General features: G+C 47.4%; 1 protein-coding gene across 9 annotated transcripts in view; it reads left to right on the top strand.

Annotated features, from left to right (window-relative positions):
* DGLUCY (D-glutamate cyclase) overlaps positions 1-13,157 on the top strand; it is a 164,747-nt gene that overhangs the window by 52,831 nt on the left and 98,759 nt on the right. The window contains exons 1-2 of one of the 9 annotated variants that reach the window (XM_071099721.1): positions 2,912-3,133; positions 7,236-7,511. The exons of 4 other annotated variants lie outside the window; for them this stretch is intronic. The gene's annotated coding sequence lies outside the window, so the exon portion shown is untranslated. Of the gene's footprint in view, positions 1-2,911; positions 3,384-3,421; positions 3,850-7,235; positions 7,512-13,157 lie in introns of those variants that run through there. 4 more of the 9 variants (XM_071099720.1, XM_011717244.3, XM_011717243.3 and 1 more) reach the window with 4 other exon arrangements.

Here is a 13,157-nt window from a genome sequence, read left to right as displayed (position 1 = left end):
CGGAGTCTCACTCTGTGGCCAGGCTGGAGTGCAGTGGTACCATCTCGGCTCACTGCAACCTCTGCCTTCCGGGTTCAAGTGATTTTCCTGCCTCATCCTCCCAAGTATCTGAGATTACAAGCGCACACTACCACACCCAGCTAATTTTTGTATTTTTAGTAGAGATGGGGTTTCACCACGTTGGGCAGGATGGTCTCAATCTCTTGACCTTGTGATCCGCCCTCCTTGGCCTCCCAAAGTGCTGGGATTACAGGCGTGAGTCACTGCGCCCGGCCTTTATTTATATTTTTTAAAACTTACTAGGCTATCACTCTCAGATCTTAGCGAGGGCCTACTTTCTGATTCATAGATGATGCCTTCTGGCTGTGTCCTCACAAGGTGGAAGCAACAAGGCAGTTCTTTGGGGCCTCAATGCCATCATTAGGGCTCAACATATAAATGTCGATGTATGAAGTTTGGAGGAATACAAACATTCAGACCATACAGCCTTCAAGTTTCATCCATGTTGTAGCATGTATAGGAATTTCATTCCTTTTCATGGCTGAATTGTATTCCACTGTATGTATGTATCACATGTTGTTTACCTACTCATCTGTTGGACACAAGTTTTTTCCACCTTTTGACTCTTGTCTAATAAAGCTTAACATGGCCTGGCGCAGTGGCTCACGTCTGTAATCCCAGCACTTTGGGAGGCTGAGGCAGGCGGATCACCTGAGGTCGGGAGTTCGAGACCAGCCTGACCAACATGGAGAAACCTCTACTTAAAAAAAAAAAAGGCAAAATTAGCCGGATGTGGTGGCGTTTGCCTGTAATCCCAGCTACTCGGGAGGCTGAGGCAGGAGAATCACCTGAGGTTGGGAGTTCGAGACCAGCCTGACCAACATGGAGAAACCTCTACTTAAAAAAAAAAAAAGAAAAAAAAAGAAAATGCAAAATTAGCTGGGTGTGGTGGCATACGCCTGTAATCCCAGCTACTCGGGAGGCTGAGGCAGGAGAATCACTTGAACCCGGGAAGCGAAGGTTGCAGTGAGCCGACATTGCACCATTGCACTCCAGCCTGGGCAACAACAGCGAAACTCTGTCTCAAAAAAAAAAAAAGAAAGAAAAAGTTTAACATAACAGATGGGATCTCTCTCCTTTGTGAGCCTGGCATCAATTTAACAACTACCTTTTGATTAATTCTATTTCATTCTCTGGAAACATGACACCAAACAGAGCAACTTAGATGCAGGGCTCTGCAGGAAAGCTGGGGCTGGAGAACACACACGATGGGTAGCTGTGGTCATTAGGGACCTTCGCAGAGCGATGCCTGAGGGTCCAGCAGGTCAGAGATGGCATCCTGGGTGGGTGAGGCTGCATGACATGGGGTTTTTGATTCTATAATAAAAGACACCTTTCACTTTTCACTTTAACCCGTTCATTTATTCATTCACTCACTCACTCATTCCAACATTATTGAACACTTACTTAAAAAAAATAAAAAAGAACAAGATGCGTAATAACAAAAGAGAAAAAGAAGCAAAAACAAAAAAACAAAACCAAAATAAACAAATTAAAAAAAAATAGGCCGGGCACGGTGGCTCACACCTGTAATCCCAGCACTTTGGGAGGCCAAGGTGGGCGGATCACGAGGTTAGGAGATCAAGACCATCCTGGCTAATAAGGTGAAAACCCACCTCTACTAAAAATACAAAAAATTAGCCAGGCGTGGTGGCGGGCGCCTATAGTCCCAGCTACACAGGAAGCTGAGGCAGGAGAATGGTGTGAACCTGGGAGGCAGAGGTTGCAGTGAGCCAAGATTGCGCCACTGCACTCCAGCCTGGGCGACAGAGTGAGACTCCATCTCAAAAAAAAAAAAAAATTGGCCTGGTGAGGTGGCTCATGCCTGTAATCCCAGCACTTTGGGAGGCTGAAGCAGGTGGATCACAAGGGCAGGTGTTCGAGAGCAGCCTGGTCAGTATGGTGAAACCCCGTCTCTACTAAAAAATACAAAAATTAGCTGGGCGTGGTGGCGTACACCTGTAGTCCCAGCTACTTGGGAGGCTGAGGCAGAAGAATCGCTTGAACCCGGGAGGCAGAGGTTGCAGTGAGCCGAGATCGTGCCACTGCACTCCAGCCTGGGTGACAGAGCAAGACTCTGTGTCAAAATAACAACAGCAAAAGTTATACATGAATTTGTGACTGCACGAGGTTCAGCGTTCCACGTTGTCCAAGGGTCAGTTGTACTGGGTCCAAAGGTAAGTCCTGATGACTTTGAAGCAGGAGAAAAACAGATCAGGAGAAAATCATGGTCATAGTCAACATCTTTTGAGCACTTTCTAAGTGCTGATGCTGTTCTAGTGCATAATGCTTATTATCTCAGTCAATCCTCAGAGCAGCCAAGCAAGATAAGTGAGGAGGAAACAGGCCTAGAAACTTACCAAGACCTCTAAACGTGGGTGGCAGCATGCAGATCCAAGCTCAAAGCATCACCCTTGCTATTCACAGTGTGGCCCACGGACCAGCAGCTGTGTCTTGTGGGAGCTTTTTAGAAATGCAGAATCTCTGCCTGACCCCAGATCTTCTGGATCAAGCCTGCACTTCAGGATCCCCTAGTGATCCCAGTGCACACTAAAGTTTGAACAGCACAGATGGCGATTCGCCAGATCAGCTGCACATTGGAATCACTTGAGGGATTTCAAAAATCCTTAGTGCCCAGGCCATACACCCATAGATCAATTACATCTGCATTTCTGGGGCTGTGACCCAGCCATCAGGATTTTTCAAAATTATGCCTCTGTTGACGCAGGGAGAGCAAGTTAACTCTTGCAGGGAGAACTGGGCTTGCAGGAGCCAGCCAGCTGCCAGCAGCTCTGCAGCTTTAAGAACTGGGGCGGGCGGGCTGCCGAGGAGAGCACGCTGCTGCATGGGCCACGTGAGCTCAGGCTGTGGGAGCGGATGGAGCTGCCATAGTCAGTGCTTAGGGCTGGCCCCAGCTTGTAGACCCGAGTCCTGCAGAACAACCCCCCATGGCGCGGGCGAGCAGAAGAAAGGGGGCCTTTATGCCCTTTTGAGGGAAGCACACATTCTGCAAGGCCGTGGAAACAAAGAGAAGAACTGTTTGTAGCCCTCGTCCAGACGCCCCAAACAAACAGTAAGTCAGAAGGGAACAGAGCACGGCACAGTCCCTCCTTCTGCCCCAGGCGACATCCACCTTGCCCCACCCCACCTAAGAAGCCCAAGGGTATTCTGGGAGCCCACCACAGGACAATGGCAGGGCAAAACCAGTGAGCAAGGCAGAAAATTCCCTGAAATTCTCCACTGAGGCCCAACTGTTCCTCTCCTTGAAAAATCAAGGCTTGGCTCAAGTCAGATAGCACCTGAGGATGGACAGAACACATCAGGTATTGGCAGTGTTTCTCCTCTGTTCTCTCTCCTGCAAGGCCCTTTCAGTCCTTGTCACTGCCCTTGAGAACTCCCAGGTCACGTGAAGGCAGAGAAAGTAAAACTGAAACTGCCTTTTAGCCACAGGCTTGCTGGGGATGAGGTGACAAAGCTAATCGAGGGGGCAGTTGGGGAAGGGGTTCCGGGCTGCTGCAGGCACACTGGCCAGAGCTTCGTGGATACCTGCAGGGCCCAAAAGTCCCTCCCTGTTTTGAGGAGTGAATGATGGCTGTGAGGTAGCAGCCAGGCTGGTCACCCCCGCGTTGGCTGGAGGCAGAATTCTGTAAATCCTCTCCAAGTCTTTCTCCAGGCCACTGGTTAGCTCATCTCAGCCTCCTCTGGGAGCATCAACACCAACATGGCACAGGGGACTGCAGTGGTGTGCTTTGGACCTGTGTACCCACCCAAGGCTAAAGGCAGAGCCAGGTGACTTTGTGGGGGTCTCTTCTGTAGGATTATCTGTACTTCCCCTCTGTCTTCTTTTACTATGGGAGATCGAGAGCTGGCTATAACCCACCTTCCTTCATAAGAACCACACTAAATTGCAAAAATTTTCCCAGTGCTGGAGGAGGGCAGCAGGTTGAGATTACGTTGGCAGGAAGAATGTTGGCATTGATTGGCACGCAGGGGAGGAGAGCTGCTTTGTGCTTTAAAGGTAACCGAGTATGAGCTAAAAAGAAGGAAAGGAGAGGCCGGGAGTAGGAAGAAGGAAAGCTGGCTTCACTGGAGGGGTGGAGTGAAGTTGAGGAAGCAGGAAGGGGAAGGAGGCGATGGGTGGGAAGGGCAGGGCAGGGTGGAGTTAACTGAAAGAAGGCTAAACTGTGGCTTGTACATAATTATGAGGAAGCATCTTTTTTTTTCCCCCCTTCATTTTGAGACGGAGTCTTTATGTCGCCCAGGCTGGTGTGCAGTGGTGTGATCTCAGCTCACTGCAACCTCTGTCTCCTGGGTTCAAGCTATTCTCCTGCCTCAGCCTCCCAAGTAGCAGGGACTACAGGCACGTGCCACCAGGTCTGGCTAATTTTTGTAGTTTTAGTAGAGACAGGGTTTTGCCATGTTAACCAGGCTGATCTCAAGCCATCCACCCAGCCTGGCCTTCCAAAGTGCTGGGATTACAGGCGTGAGCCACCACACCTGGCCAGGAAGCATCTTAAAAGAGTCAGATGTCACTTCCAGCTGAGGGCTGGATCCCTGGAGGCCAACTGGTGGTCCCTGACATGTTTTATTTGTAAGTGTGAGGACTCTTGGAAATTTGGGAAATTGTACGCGTGTGAAAGAATGGACTCACGTTTCCGCAGGGCAGCTGGCGCTGGAGCTGCTGGTTTGCCAAAGTCCCCACCTCTCCTGCACTCTGAGCTTTGCATTCCTTGACCCACCCCAAAACTTCTGTGCCTGCGCGGTTCCTGTGGGCAATGCAGATTGCTGCTACTCCTGGTTTGATAATGATTCTCGTCCAAGTGCACAGGTATAAGCTCTTTCAATTAATTTCAATTAATACCTCCCTTTTTCAGTGGAGCATGACAGATACACAAAACCAACCCTCTCCTTGACAGATTTCTCAGCCTTTCCAGGCGATCTGCCAAGTTGCTAGAGGGTATTTGCATTAAAAAAAAAAAAGTTTATTTTCTTATTTTGGGTTTAAGGATTTTCCAACCTGCCTTAAGGCAATATTTCATTTATGCCACATGTTACAGCTTTCAAAGCGTTTCTTAAACAGACTTGAATTTGTTTTATCCTTCCAGAAGCTCCATGAAGTCTGTAGTTTGGATCTCCTCATGCTGTCTTGGAGGAAACAGAATTGTAGAGAAACTAAATGACTGCCCTTGGTCCTTCAGTAATGTTGAGGTTCACCTTCAGGCACAGCTCTCTGGAAGACCAAGGTGTGTCTTTTTGACTGTGTGGAACTATAAAAAGTTATGCTTTGAAAATCATAGTGGGGCCGGGCGCGGTGGCTCAAGCCTGTAATCCCAGCACTTTGGGAGGCCGAGACGGGTGGATCACGAGGTCAGGAGATCGAGACCATCCTGGCTAACACAGTGAAACCCCGTCTCTACTAAAAAATACAAAAACCTAGCCGGGCGAGCTGGCGGGCGCCTGTGGTCCCAGCTACTCGGGAGGCTGAGGCAGGAGAATGGCGTGAACCCGGGAGGCGGAGCTTGCAGTGAGCTGAGATCAGGCCACTGCACTCCAGCCTGGGCGACAGAGCGAGACTCCGTCTCAAAAAAAAAAAAAAAGAAAAGCATAGTGACTGAAAATATGATCTCAATCCAGAATACTTGTGTTACCAGAAAGGGGCCCCAAACCAGACCCCAAGAGAGTTCTTGGACCTTGTGCAAGAAGAAATTGGGGGCAAGTTCATAGTAAAGTGGAAGTGAAAGCAAGTTTATTAAGAAAGTAAAGGAATAGGCCGGGCGCAGTGGCTCATGTCTGTAATCCCAGCACTTTGGAAGGCCAAGGCAGGCAGATCACAAGGTTAGGAGATCAAGACCATCCTGGCCAACATAGTAAAACCCTGTCTCTACTAAAAATACAAAAATTAGCTGGGTGTGGTGGCGTGTACCTGTAATCCCAGCTACTTGGGAGGCTGAGGCAGGAAAATCACTTGAACCTGGGAGGCAGAGCTTGCAGTGAGCCGAAATCGCCCCACTGCACTCCAGCCTGGCGACAGAGTGAGACTCCATCTCAAAAAAAAAAAAAAAAAGAATGGCTCCTCCATAGGTAGAACAGTGGCATGGGTTGCTTGACTGAGTATACTTATAGTTATTTATTGATTATATGCTAAACAAGGGATGGATTACTCATGAGTGTTCCAGGAAAGGGGTGGGCAATTCCTGGAACTGAGGGTTTCTCCCCTCTTTATACAATATAGGGTAATTTCCAGACGTTGCCATGGCATTTGTAAACTGTCCTGGTGTTGGTGGGAGTGTCTTTTGCCTGCTAATGCATTATGGTTAGTGTATAATAAGCAGTGAGGACGACCAGAGGTCACTTTCATTGCTATCTTGGTTTTGGCTGGTTTCTTTACTGCATAGTGTTTTATCAGCAGGGTCTTTGTGACCTGTATCTTGTGCCTACCTCCTATCTCATCCTGTGACTAGGAATGCCTAAGTTCCTGGGAATGCAGCCCAGTAAGTCTCAGCCTTATTTTACCCATCCCCTATTCAAGGTGGAGTGGCTCTGGTTCGAAAGCCTCTGACACTTGGACTTGACTGCTGGTTTGGCCACTCAATACCTGTGAGTCTTTAGGCAAAGTACTGAATCTTCCTGTGCTTCCTTTTCTGTAAAATAGGGATAACAGCCCTCATCTAGGGAGTGTTGTATGGATTAAATGACATAGTACATGAAAAGTGTTTAGAACAGTGCCTGGCACAGAGTAAGCTTTTGTTGACAAAAAAAAAAAAAAAAGGGGGCCAAACTCTGTAAAATATTTGAAGAGACTTATTCTGAGCCAAACATGAGGACCCAGGAGGTCCTGAGAACATGTGCCTACGATGGTTGGGATACAGCTTGGTTTTATGCAGTTTAGGAAGACACAGACATCCATCAATACATGTGAGGTACACATTGGTTTGGTTGATTCAATCCAGAATTGAGGTGTTCAGGTCATAGGTAGATTCAAAGATTTCCTGATGAGCAATTAGTTAAAAGAGTTAAGCTTTGCTTAAAGTTGAAGTTAGCAGGAAGAAACACTTGGATTTAAGATGAAAGGGGTTGTGGAAGCCAAGGGCCAAGGTTCTTGTTATATAGATGAAGCTTGCAGGCTTCAGAGAGAATGGATGGTAAATCTCCCTTTTTTTTTTTTTTTTTTTGAGATGGAGTCTCACTCTGTCACCCGGGCTGGAGTACGGTGGGATGATCTTGGCTCACTGCACCCTCCGCCTCCTGGGATTCAAGCGATTCATCTCCTTCAGTCTCCCAAGTAGCTGGGATTACAGACGCCACCCGCCCCCCCATCCACGCCTGGCTAATTTTTTGTATTTTTAGATTTTTAGTAGAGATGGGGGTTCACTATGTTGGCCACACTGGTCTCAAACTCCTGACCTCAAGTGATCCACTCGCTTCAGCCTCCTGAAGTATTGGGATTACAGGTAAACCTCTCTTATCAGACCTTAAAAGGTGCCAGACTCCATTACTCTCTTCAGGGTGGGAGGACTTAGAAGGGGAAAGAGCTAGTTATGTTAACAGATTCTTTACAGATGCAGAAAGCAGTTTCAAAATATGGTGAAGAAACATATTTGGGGGTAAGATATTTTGATTTCCTCCTTTATCTATCATTTGATAGAGTCAGGTTGGAATTTGGTATCTTATGGCTACAAAGAGTCTCTTTTGTCAGACTTAAGATCTCTGTTTTAATGTTAATGCTGGTCAGTTGTATCTAAACTCCCCAGTGGAGGGGGTATAATGAGGCATGTTCAGCCATTCCCCTCCCATCCTGGCCTGGACTAGTTTTTCAGGTTTCTTTGGAATGCCCTTAGCTGAAAGGGGGTTCATTCAATTGGTTGAAGGGCTTAGAATTTTACTTTTGGTTTATACTTTCAAGAAATATTCCTATCAGTGGGGACAGGCACGGTAGCTCATGCCTGTAATCCCAGCACTTTGTGAGGCCAAAGCAGGAGGATTGCTTGAGCTCAGGAGTTCGAAACCAGCCTGGGCAACATAGTGAGACCCTAAAAAGTCTCCCTAAAAAGTTAAAAAAAATTTTTTTTCAATTATACTACTACTACTAAAATTATTATTATCTGTACCTTTGGGAGACACTCTGTATTACTTAGGGTACAGGCTAAATTGTAAAAACAATCCCAAAATACATTTGCTCAAAAAGGAGAGAAAATTTTTCCTCTTTCACATAATAGCTAAGAGGTAGATGGTCAGTCCAGGACAGGCAACCAACTCTGTTCCACAGGGTCATTCAGGAAACCAGGTTCCTCCATCTTGTTGCTCCTTTTCTGCATAGTCAAAACTGACTCAACATCACCTTCACCTTCTGTTCCTGCCTGTAGTGGGAAGAGGGAAGGAATCAGAGGGCAAACAGCTCCCTTCTGAATGATGTAACTCAGAGTTGTACATATCCTTTCACTCATGTTCCCTGACCCACTCTGTTCGTCTGATCAAACTTCCCAGGCTTTTCTACCTTGATCTGACCTTTGGTACCACTGTGCTCCCATACCTGAAGAGTCTTTCTCACTGCAGTGCTACTCTTTCTAGGTTCCCATCCTACTTTGCTGGACATTTTTTTCCATTTATTTCAAGAGACCTCCTGTTCCACTCGCTCCCTAAATATCCCCTGGGTCTTCGTGTTCCACCCACGGCCCTTCTTGCCTTCTGCCCTCTCCCTCTCCTGTGAGGGTGTTGCCAAAAGGAGATTAACGTTTGAGTCAGTGAACTGGGAGAGGCAGACCTGCCCTCAATCTGGGTGGGTACCATCTAATCAGCTGCCGGCTCATCTAGGATAAAAGCAGGCAGAGGAACATGGAAGGACTAGACTGGCTGAGTCTTTTGGTCTTCATCTTTCTCCTGTGCTGGATGCTTCCTGCCCTCAAACATCCGACTCCAAGTTCTTCAGCTTTGGACTCTTGGACTTACACCAGTGGTTTGCCAGGGGCTCTCGGCCTGAGACTGAAGGCTGCACTGTTGGCTTCCCTACTTTTGAGGTTTTGGGACTTGGACTGGCTTCCCTGCTCCTCGGCTTGCAGATGGCCTATTGTGAGACTTCATCTTGTGATGGTGTGAGTCAATACTCCTTAATAAACTCCCCTTCATGTATTACTCCTGTCCCATCTAGAGAACCCTGACTAATACACTTAGTGTCCTCAGCCACGCGGAAGCTGATGACTTGCAGCTCTCCCTCCTCCAGGCAGGTGTCCCTCCTGACTTCTGGTGCTGAATGTCCACCCTGTCATGGACCTCTGCCTGGGGCTGTCTCACAGGCTCCTCCTACTTAGCATTCTAAAACCAAATTCCTCATCAGTCTCTTCTTGTATTTATTTTCATGAATGTCACAGTTAGCTGGTTGTCCATCCCTGGAAAAAGAAATCTGATAATAATAATTATTATTATTTGTTGAGATGAAGTTTCACTCTTGTCACCTAGGCTGGAGTGCAATGGTGCCATCTCAGCTCACTGCAGCCTGCAACCTCCGCCTCCTGGGTCCAAGCCATTCTCCTGCCTCAGCCTCCTGAGTAGCAGGGATTACAGGCACCCACCACCACGCCTGGCTAATTTTCATATTTTTAGTAGAGACAGCATTTCACCATGTTGGCCAGGCTGGTCTTGAACTCTGTCCTTAGGTGATCCACCTGCCTCGGCCTCCCAAAGTGCTGGGATTACAGGCATGAGCCACCCCGCCCGGCCCTGATAATTATTTGTGATTCCTTTCTTTCGTTGCACGTTTTGCATACATTCAGTCCGGTGTCAGGTTCTGGCGAGTCTCCTTCTTCCAGTTCCTCAAATCAGCCCTTCCTCTCATTCTCTCACTTTGGGGAACGCCTTGATTGCTTCTCAAACAGCTACGACAAAGGGTCCCTGAGGGATGTTCTTCACATTCATCTTCCACCGAGTGCTGCCTGCTCAGGGGATCCTCCCACCCTTAGTGCTCCTGGGGCTCTTAGATGAAGCTCATACTGCTTCAGTTTATTCACATGCTCCTTCCCAAGCATCTCTTTGTCTATCTTCCCAGCCCCTCTGCCTCTTTCCCCAGGTGTGCCAACCACTCACACTTTCACCTACAGAGACTTCTTCAACCTTCTCCTAGTGCTGGTTTCCAGTTGTTTGTCAAAGCTCATGCAATGCCTCCCAGACCATAGCTGCCTGAGGCTGTCAACACACTTTTCCCTGCCTCTTCCTCATTAGCAGCTCCAGTGCTTAAGCACATTGCTGGATACACAGAAGGTGCTCTCTGAATGGCAGAAGAATGAACTGTATGGCTCTTTCCATGTCCTACTCCACCATCCAATCGTGCCACCTGCTCTGTACCCAAGCTTCCGAAAAGACCCTCTTCTCCTGTGGGGATGTCTGTAACTCTTTCTTCAAGAAATAATATTTTTGGCTGGGTGCAGTGGCTCACACCTGTAATCCCAGCATGTTGGGAGGCCAAGGTGGGTGGATCACCTGAGATCAGGAGTTCGAGACCAGCCTGGCCAACATGGCGAAACCCTATCTCTACCAAAAATACAAAAATTAGCCAGACGTGGTGGTGATCGCACTACTGCACTCCAGCCTGGGTGACAGAGTTAGACGCCATCTCAAAGATAATAATCATAATAGTAATTTCAAGAACAAACTCAACTAATGTCTTCGGTGAAGCTTTCTCCTTCTTCCCCAGCCAGATTTTCATTATTTATTTATTCGTCAAGTATTTTTTAAATGCCTGTAGTGTGCCAGGCACTGTTCAGTATACCGGGGATAGAGCAGGGGGAAAAAAATGACAAAAACCCCTACCCTTAAGAGGTTTGCAGTATAGCGTGGGGAATTAGAAATAAGCATCTGTCTCTTCTCTGGTCTTTAAGCGCCTCACAGGCACGGGCCATGTCTGCTCATCTGTGTATTCCCATCATCTAACAGAGTGCTCAACACATTTGCTTGATGAATGCGTTTTGAGCACTGGGAGATGATCACCGAAGAGCTAAGAAGGGATAACAGTTGTATTTAGTGGAGAACAGTATTCACACCTTGTTGTCTAGATTGCCTTGAAATCAGGCTCTGTATTATATCTTTTGGTTTTTTTTTTTTTTATTTCTTAGAAAAACTGTTAACCTATTTAGAGTAATTTTATTAAGGAGTCTTTTTTTTTTCTTCTTTTTTTTTTTTTGAGACAGGGTCTCACCCTGTGCTCCAGACTGGAGTGCAGTGGTTCAACAACCACAGCTCACTGCAGCCTTGACCTCCTGGGCTCCCACCTCAGCCTCCTGAGTAGCTGGGAACACAGACACGTGCCACCCTTCCCAGCTAATTTTTTATTTTTTGTAGAGATGGGGTTCCACTGTGTTGCACAGGCTGGTCTCAAACTTCTGGGCTCAGGCAGTCCTCCCGCCTTGGCCTCCCAAAGTGTTGGGATTACAGGCATGAGCCATGAACCTTTAAAAGAGAAAAAGAAAGATTTTTTTCTTTTAAATTAAAAAGTATGACATTGCGACTGGGTGCGGTGGCTCATGCCTGTAATCCCAGCACTTTGGGAGGCTGAGGCGGGCAGATCACAAGGTCAGGAGATTGAGACCATCCTGTGAATGGTGAAACCCCATCTCTACTAAAAATACAAGAAATTAGTCGGGCGTGGTGGTGGACACCTGTAGTCCCAGCTACTCAGGAGGCTGAGCCGGGAGAGTGGCGTGAACCCAGGAGGCGGAGCTTATAGTGAGCCGAGATTGCACCACTGCACTCCAGCCTGGGCGACAGAGAGAGACTCCGTCTCAAAAAAAAAAAAAAAAAAAAAGTATGACATTGCATAACACTGTGAGTGTATTTAATGTTACTGAATTGTATACTTTAAAATGATTAAGATGGTCAATGTTATGTGTATTTTAAGTATAATAAAAGAAAAAAAGTTCTTTTTTTCTTTTTTTTTTTCTTTTTTTGTTTGAGATGGAGTCTCACGCTGTCGCCCAGGCTGGAGTGCAGTGGCTCGATCTTGGCTTATGGCAACCTCTGCCTCCCGGGTTCAAGCGATTCTCCTGCCTCAGCCTTCTGAGTAGGAGTAGTAGGGACTATAGGTGCCTGCTACCACGTCCAGCTAATTTTTGTATTTTTTTTTTTTTTTAGACGGAGTCTCGCTGTGTCGCCCAGGCTGGAGTACAGTGGCCAGATCTCAGCTCACTGCAAGCTCCGCCTCCCGGGTTCACGCCATTCTCCTGCCTCAGCCTCCCGAGTAGCTGGGACTACAGACACCTGCCACCATGTCCAGCTAGTTTTTTGTATTTTTTTAGTAGAGACGGGGTTTCACCGTGTTAGCCAGGATGGTCTCGATCTCCTGACCTCGTGATCTGCCCATCTCGGCCTCCCAAAGTGCTGGGATTACAGGCTTAAGCCACCGTGCCTGGCCAATTTTTGTGTTTCTAGTAGAGACAAAGTTTCACTATATTGGCCAGGCTGGTCTCGAACTCCTGACCTTGTAATCCGCCTGCCTCGGCCTCCCAAAATGCTGGGATTACAGGTGTGAGTCACCACACTTGGTTAGTTCTTTCTTTTCTTAAGGCTGCATTTCGTTCAACAAGGAGGCACTCACTATGTACCCGGCACTACTCTGGGTTTGTGGGCTATAAAGACAGATAAGACACAGTCCCTGTCTTTGGAGAACTTGGGCTTAGCAGGAGACAGGCACCTGAGCCACAGAGACAATCAAGAGTTGCTCCCTGTGCTCGGGGAGAACTCTGTTCGGCCCACACCACCTTAGTTACTAGTGACGGCCACCAGACTTGAAGCATCATGAGTACCTGGATCATCACAGAGGAATCAATCCGTTTTTATAGGGCTAACTTGGGTGTTTCTAAAAATACCAAGTAACAAACACACAACAGAACATTTATAAGAGCAGGATTCCAAGGTATCAGTTTGACAGTAAACGGAGGGGCCCAGCCAAGCATATTCCCATGCTACAAAGCCACTTGATATTAGCGCACATCTTGAAGCAATAAACACTGCCCTGGCAGACCCTGGCAAACGGACTTGTGAATATTTAGAAATGGGGCACCCTTGTTTGGGAAAACTGTCATATTGATGGTAGTTTGGGAGAAATGAGGTAG

This window comes from Macaca nemestrina, chromosome 7, assembly GCF_043159975.1.
Source record: "Macaca nemestrina isolate mMacNem1 chromosome 7, mMacNem.hap1, whole genome shotgun sequence".
NCBI classification, from domain to species: domain Eukaryota; kingdom Metazoa; phylum Chordata; class Mammalia; order Primates; family Cercopithecidae; genus Macaca; species Macaca nemestrina.
Note: the sequence above shows the minus strand (reverse complement) of the source record. Positions and strands in the feature narration are given on the sequence as shown.